Source organism: Bombina bombina, chromosome 5, assembly GCF_027579735.1.
Source record: "Bombina bombina isolate aBomBom1 chromosome 5, aBomBom1.pri, whole genome shotgun sequence".
NCBI lineage: Eukaryota > Metazoa > Chordata > Amphibia > Anura > Bombinatoridae > Bombina > Bombina bombina.
In genome coordinates this window covers 377,027,886-377,044,360 of record NC_069503.1, presented here as the reverse complement: position 1 = coordinate 377,044,360, position 16,475 = coordinate 377,027,886, and the positions used below count along the sequence as shown (strand labels likewise).

The following is a 16,475-nucleotide window of genomic DNA, read 5'->3' as shown; positions in this document are numbered from 1 at the left end:
TGCCCTAAAGTTAACAGCTATTTTGCTACAAAACAAAACAAACACACCCTAACAGTATACAACCCCCCAAACCCACAAAATAAAAATAAAGTAAAACCTAATCTACCCATTGCCCTGAAAAGGGCATTTGTATGGGCATTGTCCTTAAAAGGGCATTTAGCACTTTTTCCTGCCCTTAAAAGAGCATTCAGCTCTTTTATGAAATGCCCAAGCCCTAATCTAAAAATAAAAATCCACCCAAAACGAAAAAAAAAATACATTACACAAAATAAACAAATTATCAAAAATAATAAAAAATATTCCTATTCTAATACCCATTTTAAAAAAAACACCCCAAAATAAAAAACCTAATCTAGAATAAACTACCAATAGCCCTTAAAAGGGCCCTTTGTAGTGCATTGCCCTAAGTTAAACAGCTCTTTTACCTGGGAAAAAAAATACAAAGACCCACTAACATTACAAACCCCCAACCCCCCAAACCCACAAAATAAAAAAAACTATCTAAAAAACCTAAGCTACCCATTGCCCTGAAAAGGGCATTTGTATGGGCATTGCCCTTAAAAGGGCATTAAGCTCTTTTGCATTGCCCTTAAAAGGGCATTTAGCTCCTTTACGAAAAGCCCAAACCCTAAACTAAAAAAAAACTCACCCAAAAAAGTTTAAAAAATCCTAACACTAACCCCCGAAGATCCACTCACAGTTGTTGAAGTCCCGCTTAAAGGATCTTCATCCCGGCGGCTCCATCTTCACCCAGGCGGCTCCATCTTCATCCAGACGGCATCTTCTATCTTCATTCAGGCAGCGTCTTCTATCTTCATCTCGGCGGCGCGGAGCGGGTCCATCCTGAAGACATCCTGCGCGGAGCAGCCTCTTCATACAGTCGCCGCCATATACTGAATCTTCAATGCAAGGTACGAGATTCAAAATGGCTGTTTAACTTAGGGCAATGCCCTACAAAAGGCCCTTTTAAGGGCTATTTGTAATTTATTGTAGGCTAGGGTTTTTTTTTATTTTAGGTGGACTTTTTATTTTTATAGGGCTGTTAGATTAGGTGTAATTCTTTTTTATTTTTGATAATTTTGTTTTGTTATTTTTTGTAATTTAGTCTTTTTTTATTTTTTGTAATTAGATACTTTGTATTTTTTAGAAAAGTGTTAGGGTTTTTTTAATGTGTATTTTAGTTTTATTTAATTGGTAGTTAGTTTAATTTTAGTTTAATAATTATATTAGTTTAATTGTTAGTTTAAACTTAGTTTTTTTAATTGGACAGGTAAGTTTTAATTTAAGATAGGGTAATTGTAATTTTAATATAAAGTTAGGGGTCTTTCAGTTTAGGGGTTAATAGTTTAATTTAGTATATGTCATTGTGGGGGGCTTGCGGTTTATGGGTTAATAGGTTTATTATAGTGGCGGCGGTGTAGGGCTTAATAACTTTAGCATAGTGGGGACGATGTGGGCGGATGGCAGATTAGGGGTTAATAATATTTAAACAGTGTTTGCGATGCGGGAGGGAGGCGGTTTAGGGGTTAATAACTTTAGTATAGTGGTGATGATGTCGGGAACGGCAGAATAAGGGTTAATACATTTTATTAGTGGCGGCGATGTCAGGAGCGGCTGTTGGCATTTATCATTGCACTAGCAGTTCTTGTGAACTGCTGGTGCAATACCACCCCCTGCAGATTCACGGCCAATCGGCCACAAGCAGGGGTGTCAATCAACCTGATCGTATTCGATTGGGTTGATTTCCAGCGATGTCTGTCTGCCGCCTCAGAGCAGGTGGACAGGTTATGGAGTTTCATAACTTTTGTTTCTGACAAGACCCCATAGCGTGATGTAGATTTATCCTTTGCATTGAATGTTTCTCTAATGTTTTATCCTTTGTTGTTGATACTTATGCACAGTATAAGGCAAAATACTTTAAAAGAGGTGCAAATGAAGGAACATATAGACCTGCTGTTGGTTTAGTATTTATATATGCGAGGAGCAGAAGTCGTACGCTGTTGACAAGAAGCATTTAGTAGGTTGTTTGTGTTTAAAGAGGTCTGCTATTTGTGTAAAAGAAGTGGGGGTTCAGGAACAATGTCTTTCAACTGATTGTCCTAGTAGAGAGTTGTTTGTAGGTTGTCAGAAATGTTTTCTAAGGTTTCCAGCTATCAAATGTAGTAGTGGTTAAGTCTTTGTTGCATTTTAATTTCCATGGACCTCCTTTCCTGGGTGCTCATGTTACATAGTAACTTTCCTTGTCCGGTGTGCTAGAATTAACCTTTACTTGGGTACCATTTTAAAGGTTACATTCAAGAAAGGGAGATTCATTGTCCAAACTAAACTAATATTTTAAATTCAATTTTCAACTAATTAATTTACTTGATTTATTGGTCAATGAAGAATAGAAATTAAAAAATATACATGTTTATAATAAAGCTAGGAGAATATACGTGTTTATAATAAAGCTAGGAGACTATACGTGTTTATAATAAAGCTAGGAGACTATACGTGTTTATAATAAAGCTAGGAGACTATACGTGTTTATAATAAAGCTAGGAGAATATACGTGTTTATAATAAAGCTAGGAGACTATACGTGTTTATAATGACGCTAGGAGACTATACGTGTTTATAATGACGCTAGGAGAATATACGTGTTTATAATGACGCTAGGAGAATATACGTGTTTATAATGAAGCTAGGAGAATATACGTGTTTATAATAAAGCTAGGAGAATATACGTGTTTATAATAAAGCTAGGAGAATATACATGTTTATAATAAAGCTAGGAGAATATACATGTTTATAATGATGCTAGGAATATATACGTGTTTATAATAAAGCTAGGAGAATATACATGTTTATAATAAAGCTAGGAGAATATACATGTTTATAATGATGCTAGGAATATATACGTGTTTATAATGAAGCTAGGAGAATATGCATGTTTATAATGAAGCTAGGAGAATATGCATATTTATAATGAAGCTAGGAGAATATACATGTTTATAATAAAGCTAGGAGAATATACGTGTTTATAATGAAGCTAGGAGAATATACATTTTTGTTCACAGCTTATGTGAAGTATTAGAGCTGACTGGCTAATAGGATAAACCTCCATTAGTTTTAAAAGAAAGATTGGTGTACACCAAAGAAAAAAATGAATTTACCATTACAATCATTTGAATACTAAAAATAATTCTTTCTATGTCTATGCAGAGTCTAACAGATCGATACAGTAATTTGTTGCCTCTGATTTTTTTTTACATCTTACATTGAGAAACAATCTCGGTTGTGTGTTTCCTAATAAAAATAAGCTATTATTACAAACAGAGTAAAAACTTGACTTTGATTGTGGGCAGTTATAAAAATGTACATAGTAGAATGTTTAGTATTGCAGATAAGTTCTTTGTTCTTCCCAAGGAAAGCATTTTTATTTCAGTTTAATTCAGACATAAGGAAGCTATTGCTTAGTAGACAATAAAATGTGAATTTATTTTACCCGTACTCATCTTATAAATCAAAATACAAGACGTTAACGTGGCATTTAGCCAACAGAACCACATTAAATATTTATGGTCACCAGTGAAAACAGCTTTTTACACACAGTAGGGTGCATCTTTTACTTAATAAAAAATTTAGCAGTACTGGACCATTTTTTAAAAGTTGTGAGATAGTGATTTAGCCATTGTGCTTCTTGTAGTCAATCTTCAGTACAGAAATGAGTTTGTATGAGATAACGGTGCATAAAGGGCATAGCGGAAAGACATTAGATAAAATGGCACACAAATGTTTTCAGCTGTCAGATTCTTTTCTTGACTTGCTTTTAATGACTGGGCTTCAAATGTTTTAATTTTTCATGAAAAAAAAAGTTTGTACACAGCAAATAAATACATGAAAAACTGTTACTACAGGTAAATAAACCCTCTTTGGGTCCAGAAAAGGTTTAGATTTCGTAAAGGTTGGATTTTTGAATATTTGCACCTGTAAAATTGTACAGTTTGGAGAAGGGATGGAACCAAGTGTAAACAACTATATCATGTCATTTAGGTAATATTTACATGTCATAATACAGCTTATACATGCAACCTAAAGGTAGTCATTTTATATATATTTAATACTTTTGTTTACATAGTTCCATCAGAAAACTAGTGCAATACGGGATTCAGAAAGGTAATATTTGTTGTTTGAAACAAATATAAACTACTATTTACAACACGAAAGCCAAACCAAAGACACAGCCAGAAAAGATTGACTTACATATTGACTTACATGTTTGTAATTTTGTAATTTAAAAAATAAATTTTATATATATATATATATATATATATATATATATATATATATATATATATATATATATAAATTAAAAAGATTGGTTTTCAGAATAAATTTGGACTTTGGAAACTCCGGATTCCTGATTTGGGAATTTGTACCTGTAATTCAGATTTAATCAATATTTGTGCTTGAGAACAGGTAGCCAAGTCAATAGATCAATCAGTTTAATTTTAGAATTTCTAGTAAATGAGAACTTAAACTCAAGTATTTCAAACTTTTGTGTTTTTTTTTTAATTTTAAAACTTACATGTGGAATTTAACAAACATTTTTTATGCTGTATTCCAATATTTTTTGACAAATTCTAATATCTTGGATAAATAAAAGGTAGTCAAGGAGGTTGAAATGAAAATCTTGTTGACTTTAGCTTGTTACAAAACCTGACCTATGTATAGTTTAAGGGAGTTTAGGATATGTGAGGTCTGATAGATTGACAAATAATTAATTGAAAGGTAGTTAAGTGTTTAATCTGCAGAACATCTTTACGTTTTGTGTATTATTTGTTTTTATTTTTACACCATGAAGCCAAATAAATATGTAATATTTTAGTCTATTATATACCAAGGCCAAATGTTTCCACTAGTAAAAGCTATAAGAAAATGTTCTTTATTTTAGATTTCTGTATAAAGTCCATTGAAAACCTTTAACTTAAAGGGACAGTACACTATAAAATTGTTTCTCCCTTAATGTGTTTCCAATAACTTTTTTTTATCAGATGCAGAGTATAAAATGCATGAGATTTGCTTTTTTAAGGCTTATTTTTGTATATAAATTAGCTGATTTTGTGTTTTGAAGCCACAACCTAATTAAATGGGTTGAGCTTGTAGGTATAATCAGATCTCATTACTTTATCACATTGTGTACATATACATGCTTCTTTATCTTATATCTATCCATAAACCAATCACCAGTACTTGGAGAGAACAATGGAAAAAAATTGTATTACCTTATCTCTTCTATAACCCACTGGGAGTGTAATTTATTCTACTGGCTGTGTTAACAAAACCTTTCAGGATGGGTGGGGATACCACAGGCTAAATAAACTATTTCAAATGCCAATATGAGGGCAAAGGAAATACTTGTAAACAATTTAATACACTCCAGCAGGTAAAGTAGATAATTATGAACTGTCAGGGATCAGACTGAGACGAGAAGAGCAAAAATAATCACACCTTTATTAATAGCAACAAATAATAAAAAGTCCACAAGTCAAATAACAAGCCAGGAGTCAAAACCAGAGCTGGTAGTCAGACGAGCCGAGTCAGGAGCCAAAGCGAATAGTCAGACGAGCCGGAATCAGGAACAAGGAAAACAGCAGAGTCAGGAACAAGCCAGGGATCAGGAACCAGGAAGGACGTCAAGCAGCCAGGTAATACACAGGAACTCTCACAAACAGGTCTGAGACAACACAAAGGCAAAGCATACTGAACAGAGGCCCTTTAAATAATAAGTGATTATATCACAATTCTGAGACTGCATCCTGTCTCATATGGATGATGCACACCAGTCTGGCCATAAAAGGAAGTGCAGGAATTGAGCAGCATCCCCCACAATGCACCATAGTCAGGAAGAGAGGTGAGTAAAATGGCGCCAGCAGCACATGGCAAACACAACATAGAGAAAACCCTGACAGGAACAAATAAAAGGGGAGAACATTTTTCAGTAAACTGTCCCTTTAAGTCTGCTTCTAATTGTGAGATGCCCTATACTAAAGGCTGTTTGCTAGTTTAACAATAGATGCGGCACACTCTGATGTGTATAATTTTATTTTTTGGGCAGCAAATAAACAATTTCTTGTATGGACAGTTAGGCAGTAGTAGTTGGTTGTTGGCCCTGAAATATGTTGACAATATCTATTCAAAATATCCTTTTATTCTCTGTGGAGGTAAAATCCTATTGAATGCTAAACTTGATGTAGTGAAAAGATGATTTTTGGAAAAAGGCAAAAAAATTAAATAAAAACTCATGCACATGTATTTAATTAGCATTATATATTTTTTCTGCATATGCTGATATAAAATCGAATATTTTTACTTTGGAGGTACATCTCTCTGAAAATACTGGACAGAATTTCTATTTATTTTTATAAGAAGACTAGATTTGCACAGTTTCAAACCAACATGGATTCAGATTCCTCACCTAGCTTGGTGGATAATAGCTGGGAATGTGTTGTCGCTTTACATATAAATGATAATAATAATAATATTCAAGAACAGGACTGAGCGGAGGAGACTGAGCATAAGATGAAATGCAAGAATAATATATAACTACCTGAGCCTTTGTAAGTAATAAATGCATTAAATATCTTAAGATTGTAATATTCCATTTTTAAAGGGACAGTCTAGTCTAAAATAAACTTAGTTTAAAGCTAAACCTAGGAGGTTCATATGCTAATTTCTAAGCCCTTGAAGGCTGCCTCTTCTCTCAGGCATTTTGACAGTTTTTCACCACTAGAGGGTGTTAGTTCATGTGTGTCATATAGATAACACTGTGCTCAAGCACTTGGAGTTCCTGGGCACCAGCACTGATTGGCTAAAATGCAAGTCTGTCAAAAGAACTGAAATAAGGGGGCAGTTTGCAGAGGCTTAGATACAAGGTCATCACAGAGGTAAAATGTATATTAATATAACTGTGTTGGTTATGCAAAACTAGGGAATGGGTAATAAAGGGATTATCTATCTTTTAAAGGGACACTCAATCAAAGTTAAACTTTCATTATTCAGATAGAGCATGCCATTTTAAACAACTTTCCAATTTACTTCCATTAACTAAATGTGCACAGTCTTTTTATATTTAAACTTTTTGAGTCACCAGCTCCTACTGAGCATGTGCAAGAATAAGTGTGTATGCATTTGTGAATGGCTGATGGCTGTCACATGGTAAGTGTATGCATTTGTGATTGGCTGATGACTGTCACATGGTACAGGGGGAGTGGAAAAAGACATAACTTTTAAAATTATCAGAAAAAAAATCTACTACTCATTTGAAGTTCAGACTAAGTGCTATTGCATTGTCTTGTTATCTTGCATTTGTTGATTATGTAAATCTACTGTGTTGACTGGTCCTTTAAAACAATAAAAATCCTGGTGTAGACTGTCCCTTTAAGTATATATAGTAAAACAAACTTTCATTATTTATTTTGTATTCTTTACCTGTAATTTAATTCTGTGGGATTTAGAAATCCTCTTAGTTTCTAAAAAGTAATGAGCACTATCTTGCTAAAAGCTAGGTGTCCTTTATCTAATCGTTTGTGCTAAGAGCCATTAGTGACAGATAGAGTGTGCAAATGATGGCTGTGTTGAGGCTTTGTGTAATAAAAGCAATGTTAAAGGGACAGTCTAGTATAAATTAAACTTCCATTATTCAGATAGGACTTTTAATTTTAATCAACTTTCCAATTAATTTAATCATCATATTTGCTTTTTTCTCTTGGTTTTCTTAGTTTAAACTAAACATAGGCAGGCTCATATGCTAATTTCTAAGCCTTTGAGGGCTGCCTGTTATCACATGCTTTTTAAATCTCTTTTCAACACAAAGAGACAGAAAGAACACATGGGCCATATAGATAACACTGTGTTCAGACACAGGGGGTTATTTAAGATTTAACACAATACAAAACAATAGATAATAAACAGTCACAGTCGTGATCAGGGGCTGGAAGAAGGTTCCTAAATACAAGGTAATCACAGAGGTTAAAAGTATATTAATATAACTGTGTTGGTTGTGCAAAACTGGGGAATGGGTAATAAAGGGATTATCTATCTTTTAAAACAATAACAGTTCTATGGTAGACTGTCCCTTTAAGGGGTCTTTAAACCATGTAACTTTAGCAGCACTGACCTTTACCAGGGCTTCATCTATAGTGTCTCTGTCCGAAAGTGCACCTCAAAATGGAACTGTGTAACTCAACTTTACTAAAAAGATGCAACAGCTCCAATATATATATTGAGTATACTCGGGGGGGGGGGGTATAAAACCCACATTTTGCTTTCATGATTCAGACAGAGCATACAATTTTTTTATGTCCCTTTAACATGCTTTGCCATTGTGAACTGTTACATTTTCATGTTCACTTGGACAGAGACCCTATAGATGAAGCCCTTGGAAAGACTCCACTGAAATTACATGGTCTGAATACACAGTTGGAGAGGAATTGGAGCTGGCACCGACCTCTTACAATGGAATTTGTAGAAGCAGTTTTTTCTATCTGTAATTTTTAGGATCTTTAAACCTTGATAAATAAAATTACTTTTTGCACACTTTATCTGTCTATTTCTGTTTAAATGAAGTGATGTCAAAAATACTAAAAATTCTCTGTTCTTTTGGGCAAGTTTTATTCTGAAATACCAGGTCCTTAAGGTGTTAAGGATCATTAAAAAAAATATATATAATAATTAGTTTTAAGTATGGATTAGCTTTAGAATAAAAATTTAGATATATTTCTAGAATTAAATTATTTATTTTAAATATTGAAAAAAATAAGTGTAAAGGTTTCAACATGGTGGCACCCATTACTTTATAGAAACTAAACCTTTACACTTATTTTTTCAATATTTAAATTAACTAATTTAATTCTAAAAATGCATCTACATTTTATTCTAAAGCTAGCCCATACTTAACCCCTTAACGACCAAGGACGTACGCCATACGTCCTCAATAAAAATACACTTAACGCCTGAGGACGTATGGCGTACGTCCTCGGTCTGGAAAGCAGCTGGAAGCGAGCAGGATCGCTTCCAGCTGCTTTCCGGTTATTGCAGTGATGCCTCAACATCGAGGCATCCTGCAATAACCCCCCTTGGCCATCCGATGCAGAGAGAGCCACTCTGTGGCCCTCTCTGTACCGGACATCGATGGCCGGTTTCGTTGGTGGGTGGGAGCCAGTCTGGGAGGCGGGTGGGCGGCCATCGATGGGCCGTATGATGTGGAGGGGGGCGGGATCGTGGGCGGGAACGCCGGGTGAGCGCGCGGGTGCGCGCGCGTGCACGAGGGGGCGCGCGCGGGGGTAGGGAGCGGGTGGGAACCGCTACACTACAGAAAAATGATGGGAGAAAAGTGGCAGTGATTGCCAAATATATTTAAATATATGTCGATCTAAGAGATCTGGGAGGGGGTGGTGGATTGGTCTTTTGGGGGGGGGGCAAGCTACACTACAGAAAATTATTTAAAAAAATAATAAAAACATGTTTTACTATAAACTGGGTACTGGCAGACAGCTGCCAGTACCAAAGATGGCTACTAATAAGTTAGAGGGGGATGGGTAAAGAGCTGTTTGGGGGGTATCAGGGAGGTTGGGGGCTAAGGGGGGATCCTTCAGAGCAGCATATGTAAATATGCCTTTTTTTTAAATTTATTTTTTATCAAGGATAGCTTTTTTTTTTAGTACTGGCAGACTTTCTGCCAGTACTTAACATGGCGGGGACAATTGTGGGGTGGGGGAGGGAAGAGAGCTGCTTGGGAGGGATCAGGGGGTGTAATGTGTCAGGTGGGAGGCTGATCTCTACACTAAAGCTAAAATTAACCCTGCAAGCTCCCTACATGCTACCTAATTAACCCCTTCACTGCTAGCCATAATACACGTGTGATGCACAGCGGCATTTAGCAGCCTTCTAATTACCAAAAAGCAACGCCAAAGCCATGTATGTCTGCTATTTCTCAACAAAGGGGATCCCAGAGAAGCATTTACAACCATTTGTGCCATAATTGCACAAGCTGTTTGTAAATGATTTCAGTGAGAAACCTAAAATTGTGAAAAATTTTACTTTTTTTTTTATTTAATCGCATTTGGCGTTGAAATGGTGGCATGAAATATACCAAAATGGGCCTAGATCAATACTTAGGGTTGTCTACTACACTACAATAAAGCTAAAATTAACCCTACAAGCTCCCTACATGCTCCCTAATTAACCCCTTCATTGCTGGGCATAATACACGTGTGGTGCGCAGTGGCATTTAGCGGCCTTCTAATTACCAAAAAGCAACACCACATCCATATATGTCTGCTATTTATGAAAAAAGGGGATTCCAGAGAAGCATTTACAACCATTTGTGCCATAATTGCACGAGCTGTTTGTAAATAAATTCAGTGAGAAACCTAAAGTTTGTAACAAAATGTGTGAAAAATTGAACAATTTTTTTTATTTGATCGCATTTGGTGGTGAAACGGTGGCATGAAATATACCAAAATGGGCCTAGATCAATACTTTGGGATGTCTTCTAAAAAAAAATATATACATGTCAAGGGATATTCAGGGATTCCTGGAAGATATCAGTGTTCCAATGTAACTAGCGCTAAGTTTGAAAAAAAGTGGTTTGGAAATAGCAAAGTGCTTCTTGTATTTATTGCCCTATAACTTGCAAAAAAAAGCAAAGAAGATGTAAACATTGGGTATTTCTAAACTCAGGACAACATTTGGAAACTATTTAGCATGAGTGTTTTTTGGTGGTTGCAGATGTGTAACAGATTTTGGGGGTCAAAGTTAGAAAAAGTGTGTTTTTTTCCATTTTTTCCTCATATTTTATATTTTTTTTTATAGTAAATTATAAGATATGATGAAAATAATGGTATCTTTAGAAAGTCCATTTAATGGCGAGAAAAACGGTATATAATATGTGTGGGTACAGTAAATGAGTAAGAGTAAAATTACAGCTAAACACAAACACTGCAGAAATGTAAAAATAGCCTTGGTCCCAAACGGTCAGAAAATGGAAAAGTGCTGTGGTCATTAAGGGGTTAAAGGGACAGTCAAGTATAAATTAAACTTTCATTATTCAGATAGGACTTTTAATTTTAATCGACTTTCCAATTTACTTTTATCATCAAATTTGCTTTTTTCTCTTGGTATTCTTAGTTTAAACTAAACATAGGTAGGCTCATATGCTAATTTCTAAGCCTTTGAGGGCTGCCTCTTATCACAGGCTTTTTAAATCTTCAACACAAAGAGACAGAAAGTACACGTGGGCCATATAGATAACACTGTGTTCAGGCACAGGGGTTATTTAAGATTTAGCACAAAACAATGCTAAATTTAAGACAATAGATAATAAACAGTCACAGTCATGTGATCAGGGGGCTGGAAGAAGGTTCCTAGATACACGGTAATCACAGAGGTAAAAAGTACATTAATATAACTGTGTTGGTTATGCAAAACTGGGGAATGAGTAATAAAGGGATTATCTATCTTTTAAAACAATAGCAATTCTATGGTTGACTGTCCCTTTAAAACACATCAATATATATATATATTCCAAACAGTGGTGTAAGTGCACTCTCACCAACTTTTGCAGCTTGTCAGGGTGCTATAAGGTTAATAATAGAATGCAGCAAAGAAGCACTCACTGAACAGTTCCAACTGTGACAAAAAGTTTTAATTCAAACAAGTGACGTTTCGGGACAGCAACAGTCCCTTCCTCTGACAGGGGAAGGGACTGTTGCTGTCCCGAAACGTCACTTGTTTTTTTTAAATTTTGTTTTTTTTTAAAATTATTTTCTGCAGTGTAGGATTACCCCCTTATGTTCCCACCATCCTGACCCCTCCCCCCTCTAACTAGTGTCTGTCATCTTAGATACTGGCAGCTGTCTGCCAGTACTCAGTTTTTAATGCATTTATTTTTTTATTTACTTAAAAAAAAATCTGTAGTGTAACTGCCCCCCCCCAAGAGATATTTTTCTAGGGCCCCCTCTTCCCTCTAATTCTCCCTCTCCACTCTAGGGTCCCCCTCTCCCTCCCTCACGCTCTTATTGTGTAAATTTTTCTGCAGTGTAGTGGTCCCTCCCTCCCCCTCCAGGGATGGACTGCCCACCTGCCTCCCTCCTGATCCTTCCACACCACCTACAATCGTCATCGGCCTCTCTGCACTTCTAATTCTTTACTGCCCCACTTGTGCAGAAATAGCGCAATCTTACCACTGTTAGTGAGATTGCGGTAGAAAGAGGCCCAGGACAGCAGCTCTTTACAGGGTACGGCGCTCGTCCTTAAGGACTAAACAACCAGCGCTGTACAGGGTACAGTGCTGGTTGTCAATGGGTTAAAGCGGGTTTGTGCTGTAGATTATTTTTTTACATTTTGATAGTGATTGACTTTTATGTGTATTTATAACAACATCCAAGAGGGCAACAGTTTTTTCCCCCCACATGTGGTGTGTGTAAATTCTTTACTGTGTCACTTGCATTCATTGGAGGTCGTTGTAATTTATGGATGTTGTCATTTTGCACTATTAGATACTGTTATGTTTATTGTTTTGGATTAGATTAAAGGGACAGTAAAACACTTTTAAACACTTATCAATTACAAGACATTTTGTTGTGTTGATATAGATTACTGTATCAGCCAAGTCTTACACCTAGATTTATTGTTCTGCGTTAGCCTTAAAATGCAGCGTTAAGGGGTCCTAACGCTGCTATTTAACGCCTGCTGGTATTACGAGTCAGGGAGGTACCGCTCACATTTCTTCCGCGACTTTTGGCTACCGCAAATCCCTTTACGTCAATTGCAGAAGAGCTGATTACTTTGGGGCAATGCCCTGCAAAAAGCCCTTTTAAGGGCTGGTAAAACAGCTGATAACTTTTGTCATTTAGTATAGGGTAGGGAATTTTATTATTTTGGGGGGCTTTTTTATTTTATTAGGGGGCTTAGATTAGGTGTAATTAGATTAAAATTGTTGTAATATTTTTTTATTTTTTGTAATTTAGTGTTTGTTTGTTTTTGTACTATAGTTGAGTTTATTTAATTGTATTTTAGTTTAGATAATTGTAGTTACTTTATTTAATTAATTTATTGATAGTGTAGTGTTAGGTGTATTTGTAACTTAGGTTAGGATTTATTTTACAGGTAATTTTGTAATTATTTTAACTAGGTAGCTATTAAATAGTTATTAACTATTTAATAGCTATTGTACCTAGTTAAAATAAATAAAAAGTTGCCTGTAAAATAAATATAAATCCTAAAATAGCTACAATGTAACTAATAGTTATATTGTAGCTATATTAGGGTTTATTTTATAGGTAAGTATTTAGTTTTAAATAGGAATAATTTATTTAATTATAGTAAATTTATTTAGTTTTATTTAAATTATATTTAAGTTAGGGGGTGTTAGGGTTAGGGGTAGACTTAGGTTTAAGGGTTAATGACTTTATTATAGTAGCAGCGATGTTAGGGGCGGCAGATTAGGGGTTAATAATTGTAGGTAGGTGGCGGCGACGTTGGGGTGGAAGATTAGGGGTTAATAAATATAAGTGTCGGCGATGTTGGGGGCATCAGATTAGGGGTTCATAGCGATAATGTAGGTGGCGGCGGTGTCCGGAGTGGCAGATTAGGGGTTAATAAGTGTAAGGTTAGGGGTGTTTAGACTTGGGGTTCATGTTAGGGTGTTAGGTGTAGACTTAGAAAGTGTTTCCCCATAGGAAACAATGAGGCTGCGTTAGGAGCTGAACGCTGCTTTTTTGCAGGTGTTAGGGTTTTTTTTCAGCCGAAACTGCCCCATTGTTTCCTATGGGGAAATCGTGCACGAGCACGTTTTTCCAGCTTACCGCTACCGTAAGCAACGCTGGTATTGCTGGCAAGTTTTTGATCATCAGGTCCTAATGGCCTGATGTTCAAAAGCTTGCAGAAGTGGAGAGAAATCATTTAAAATCTTTGGGATTTTTTTTACATCTTTCAAAATAAAATTTGTGTTTCTAACATTTTTTTAGGGTCCTCTCCATACTGATGAGACATCTTAGATCATTTTGCAGCCTACCCCCACTAGTGCGCCCTGCTAACTTCCCCTGAACGCCTATACCTACGTCTACATCTAACCTACACTCCCCCTGCTCCGCCTCACTACCTCCCACTGACCACCTTCTCCTAAGTCACGCCTAACCTACACCCCTCTGGAACACCCAGTGCTCAGTTCCTGGAGCCCAGCTAGATCAGTGAGGTTTTGCCTGCCCTCCAGCGTTTACCACACCTCCTTGACAAAATATGCATTGTCATGTACAATGTAGATTATTTAAAGTATTGTAGATGTCTTAAAGTGGATTTATTGTTGCTTGATATTATTTCAAACATAAATATGTATTTGAAAATATATGTTTATGTTTAAAATAATAGAAAGCATCATTAAATACCTTTTAGTCTATAGATATATACAATACTTTAAAAATATATACAATATGCATTGTACATGACTATGCATATCATTTTAACATTGTTCCCTAAAGTGCCATAACCTAATACTAACTGTAGAAGCTAAGACTCTACACATAAATATTCAATATTTAAAATTATGCATTGTTATGTAGAATGCATATTATTTAAATATTTGCATATAAATTAAAATGTAATTAATGTTGCTTGTTGTGTTTATTATTGGTTATTGAAGACAGTATAATTAAAATTAGAGTTCTACATAACTGCATGCCTGTTATGTAAAAATATAATTTAATTCTACTGACCACTATAACATAAATATATATTAACATATATATCTATGGAATTACTAAATAAACACAACAATCTAACATAAATACATTTTAATGTATATGCAATACTTAAAACAATATACAATATACAATATACATGACCATGCATACCATTTTAAATATTGAATAGCAATTCAATGCCAGACACATTATATCTACAATGTTTGAAATAAAATGCATGGTCATGTATAATGTATATTAGTTTAAGTATTTGATATAAATTAAAATGTAGATAATATTGCTTGTTGTGTTTATTATTTTAAATATTAATGTATTTTTATATATATATATATATATATACACATACATACATTATAAAAGACAGTTTTATTATGATTTTAGAATTACATAACTGCATGCCTGTTATGCAATAATACAATTGTAAAACTAATAGCTTTTATAACATAAATATACATTTTTAAAAATATATTTATGTTTACAATAAAAACACAAGGAAAATTAAATACATATTAATTTATATACAATACTTTAAAATATTATGCATTATGAAAATTGTAGATACATGCACTATTAAACCCTAAGTTGCCCTAACCTAATCACCTAATGAACCCCCATATACGTATGGGGGTGGTTAGGTGATTATGGCCTACTACATGCTATACATCAATAATCACCTAATCAACCCCACACAGGTATGGAGGGTGGTTAAGTGATTAAGCCTACTTAATTCTAAACATCAATAATCACCTAATCTACCCCCACAGATGATTAAGGCCTAAATCGCCACCTCTCAACACAAACTATAAGTACACTAACACCTAACCATCCCTAGAACTAAATTACAATAAAATAAAAAGTTGCCAAAAATAATAAACAACAGTATCCAAAATAAAAAAACACCATTATACCTAACAATAATATGCATGCCCCATATAAAAAACTACCCAAAACAAAAATAAACCTAAGCGTAACATTAAAATAAATTCCAATAGCCCTTAAAATGGACTTTTGTACGTCATTGCCCTAAAGATAATACAGCTCTTTTATAAAAAAATGTACATGACCCCCTCTACAATATAAGTAACCCCCACTCCCCAAAATAATAAAGTCTACCTAAAAAAACTGTCCTAAAAATAATATTTAAAATAAAAAAGCCTATTCTTAAAAATAAAAAACACCCCCACAAAGCCCCAACTAACCCCAAAGCTTGTACTCACAATCAAAAATGTAGCTCCTCTTGATCAGACATTGGGCCCTCTTCATACTGAGTCCAGGTGCCGGGGCCCATCTTCGTGACAGCAGCGGTGGACTTTAGTGGCATTTTCCGCTGATGTTCACCTCCATGAGCTGCAAAGATGGGCCCCTGGAACCTGAATGAAGAGGGCCCCGGCATGGAAGCAGACGCGGAGCAGAGGCCACGAAAGTCTGCTGCCACGAAGATCAGCTCAACATAGCGGTGGATCCCTTGGAATATCTCGCTGCTTCATAGCCCTTTTCGATCATCGAGACCTAAGTGACATTGTATAAATATATTTTTAAATTGAATAGAGTTCTATGTTCTACTCCATATTCATCTTTTGCATTTGTATTATACAATGTAAGATCACATAAATATATCACTTTATAGTACAGAAAAACAGCATTATTGTTTTGCTTTCATTAATGGAAGAACATGATACTTGAAACTGAACAGACAAACACTTAGACATATGTGTGTCAGATTCATTATATG

The 16,475-nt window shown here is 35.2% G+C and overlaps 1 protein-coding gene across 1 annotated transcript in view; it reads left to right on the top strand.

Moving 5' to 3' along the window:
- Positions 1 to 16,475, top strand: part of RFTN1 (raftlin, lipid raft linker 1) — an 885,191-nt gene that overhangs the window by 720,526 nt on the left and 148,190 nt on the right. The gene's annotated exons all lie outside the window — the stretch shown is intronic.